Source organism: Theobroma umbraticum, unplaced genomic scaffold (genome assembly GCF_002168275.2).
Source record: "Theobroma umbraticum cultivar Fairchild unplaced genomic scaffold, ASM216827v3 scaffold_146.0, whole genome shotgun sequence".
Taxonomy (NCBI): domain Eukaryota; kingdom Viridiplantae; phylum Streptophyta; class Magnoliopsida; order Malvales; family Malvaceae; genus Theobroma; species Theobroma umbraticum.
The window spans coordinates 4414435-4418432 of NW_018397265.1; positions in this window are offsets into that span (position 1 = coordinate 4414435).

Here is a 3998-nt window from a genome sequence, read left to right on the forward strand (position 1 = left end):
TATCATGATTCTATTGAGATATTAAAATACAGTTGTATGAAAAGTCATACATAAGAGATATGTATTTTAATTGAATCTAAAAATTATTCAGTGCTATATAATAAACCATATAATAAAGTTGGTCACTTTATTATGGTAAGGTTATAGTGTCTAGATTACCTCCAACAAAACAAATGTACTTCACTTCAAGAGAGTAATGAGTCTCAAATCATTGGAATGGTTGATTTTGAGTAATAACACTATAACATGAATTGGAATCACGTGAGAATCAAATTTAAATTTAACCATTATTTAAATCTTGATCTCACATTAATGCATTTGCTTATGGTAAAACTAAAATCCTGATAGATAGTGGACTCATGTTTTTATCTCTTTATAATCTTTGATGTACTAGGAGCATGATCAACATAAAGCATTGATCTAAACTCCGTATATTGGGATTACAATTGAGGTGAACATCCAAGAACATATATCCAAATAATAGAGTTCATAGCATTAACATCACTTTTGGTGATTTCAAAAAGAATGGTGATTAATCTAGGCCTAGTGAATTGGTAAATTAGCTATTCATCACATCTTGAAACTCAAAAGATTAAATCTAGAGTATTAGATCACTAATTGGATGAAATTTGAGACAAGGGACAAAATTAATATAAATGGTAAAATGATAATTCACCTTTTATCATTAGATGGTTATGGAGGTTCACAATATAAGGTTTGCAATTGGACAACTAATAATGAATGTAAAGTATTGAATCATTTCTCATGATTATAGTGAATCCAAGAGTGCAGTCATAAATCTATGGTAGAGTGATTTCATGGTTAATAAGCTCGAATTATCTTAATGAGAATATGAATAATTCTAAGTTTATTAGAGCTTGAAATATTTATGTTTAAATAGATTCCTAACTTAGTTTCATAGAATTCAACTTGTTAAAGTTGGAATGCCTATTTTATTTGATTAATTAAATTTGTGTACAAAAATGACAGTTTTTACATGTTTGTCTTAATTTAAACAACAAAATATGTTTATCTTAAATTAGATAAGAAAACATGTTTGTCTTAATTTAAACAAGAAATATGTTTGTATTAATTTAAGATAAGAAAACATGTTTTGTCTTAATTTAGACAAGAAAACATGTTTGTCATAATTTAAGAAAAGAAAAATATGTTTTGTCTTAATTTAGACAAAAAAACATGTTTGTCTCACTTTAGACAAGATAACATGTTTTATCTTAATTAAATATAAGAGTTGTCTTAAATTAAGATAATGTTAGAAAGATTCTTACAAAATGGATCTAGACATCCATATTGATAAAAAGAGACTATATATTTGACTAGCACTCTTTTATTTATTATTAATTTTTTTTAAATAAAGATGGATAATAATAAAATAAAAGTTATTATTGAACAAAGAATTTTATTTTATCAAGAACTCTAAATGATAATTAAAGAATTAAATTTTTTATTTTTTAATTTTAATTTTGATAATTATGGAACATGTTTAATACATCCATAGCTCTAAATGGATGGTCAAGATTGACTCAAATGTATTTGATTTTGATTAAACCTTTGAAGTAAGAGTTTTAATAGAAAAAGGAAAAGATTGGAAGAAAAAAAGCATATGTATCTTTCCTTGAAAAAGTTTCTGTTGCTTCTTCTCTCTTCCTCATCCTAACTTTGTTACACCTCTTTTCGTGTCTCCCATTCTTGGCTCAATTCTTGAAAGAAAAATAGTCATTAATTTTTAAAAAGATAAAAGAGACAAATCAGTTGTCATCTTGTAGTTTAGCATTTCACATCTTGTCCACTCAAGGTTCAAATTGAAAGCATTATTAAAGAATAAGTAGTAAGTTTGTTTGGTTGAGAAATCAATTATTAGCGTGTTAGTGAATTTACTACAATTCACTAGGTGTATGAAAATAAGAATCGTGAAATAAAAGGTACGTTTATTTTACTTTAATGGATTCTTATTTTTTTATGATGTGATTATGTTACTTGCAATATTAATAATGTGTTTTATGCTTTTGTAGTTGGAATACTTGCTTCCTTTATAATTTTTTTTTCAAAATTCATACTTTACACAAACGCATCAATCTACTTAGATCCAACTCCATCATTCAATCCTACAACAATGTTGGTAAACATATTATACATTTGGGTTATGGTTTTTCCATCATTCTAAATAGATCATAATCAAGGGTGAGTAGTCTTTTTTTAACTCAACTTAGTTGGTACCTTCATGTAGAGTCTATAAGTGGTCCCAATCTTCTTTAGCATTTTCACACTTGAAAACTCTATTAAACTCTTCTGGTCCTAAGGCACAATATAGGGTATTTATGGCTTTAGCATTAAGTCAAATTAGCTTCTTGTCTTTGGCATCCCATTCTCTCATAGCCTTAATAACTACCCTTCTTTTTACGATTTTATTACATAAATAGGACCTTCTACTATAATGCTTTATACATTTATATCATTAGCTTGGATGAATATTTCAATCCACCATTCCCAATAAGGATAATTCTTACCATTAAAGAGAAGAGGTCTTACCATAGATTGTTCATCACTCAATGGAGTGGCTACAAGTTGCATTGCCATGGTTTTTTAGCTTCAATGGATCTACTCAAAGGTGTTTGAACCTTCAAACTTGATACAAAAGCTCGGATACCAATGGTTAGAATGTAGCTCAAAGGAATAACTTTAAGAGGGAAGGTGAATTGAAGGTTTTCAAAAATTCTTGCAAACTTGAAAAGTAGAGTATTTTTTAAGCAAGTAAAAATGTAAAAACTTTTTTAAAAACAGTGAACTAAAGTTATAGAAATTCTTTTCAAAGACCTTAAAAACAATTTGAAGAACTAATAACAATGAAAACAATTTAAAAGAACAAAGAAAGAACACAAGGATTTTTATAGAGGTTTGGTCTCTTTGCCTACATCAGCTCCCTTAAATCATTAAAAAGTTTAGAATCTATTATCTCAAAATGCTTTTCAAGGACAAAGCATAATCCTCACAATCAATCTTTTCAAGGCTCAAACTTAACCCCTCTACCTTTTCACTTAGTTAAGGTATAACCACTCAACAACACTATCTTTTCAAAGTTAAGATAAAACCTTTACAATGTAATACAAGAAAGACGAAAAACAAGCTCAAATGTCTCTAAAAGGCTAAATAATACAATGAGTACATGATAACTTATTATATAGAGTTATTTGGGCTTAATTTTGATAGTAATTTAATGTAGTTCTTGTACTAATATATAAAAATTAGTAAGTTTTATTTAATTATTTTAAATTAGTTAATTTATGTGAGTCAATTTAATCTAAGTTAATTTTATGCTTAATTTGGTATTAATATAGTTAAGATAGGTTGTTATTGATTTATTTGTGCTTTTGTAGGTATTTGATGAAAGAAGAATTTTAATGGAAAACGAAAGGCAACTTTGAGGTACAGACCTCCACTACACATATTTTGGTATTTCGACCATAACTTTATCTTTACAGAGCTCCAAATGAAGCGATTTTTAGACCATTGGAAAGATAAGAGAAAAAGCTACAATTTTCATGTTCATCACTTTGCCTAGTTCAGCTTGAAAAGTGATCAAAAATCTTGTTAAAGTTGACACACTACAACAATCCTAGAGCAATTATGATTTCTGTTAATTAATTGGGCAAGGTTGCGACCCACATAGTTTGATTAGGAAATCCTAGCTAGAATTGACTTCTTTCTTCACCCAACTTGGCCTAACTTCAAAGCCTATAAAAATAACTTTTTGGAGGACTTTTAATGAGTAGAGGAGAAAACGAAACACTAGATTGAGAGCTAACAGTCAAGCCACAAAGTCATTAAAGCTAAAAAGAATTTGAAGGATCCAAGGAGATTTGAAGATCAAGAATACAATTCTTGAATTTTACTATATTTTTTTATTATCTTATTCTCTTAGTTTTGTTTTTAATGTTTAAACTTTATTTAATGATGATGTGTGACTTGATGGGGAACTA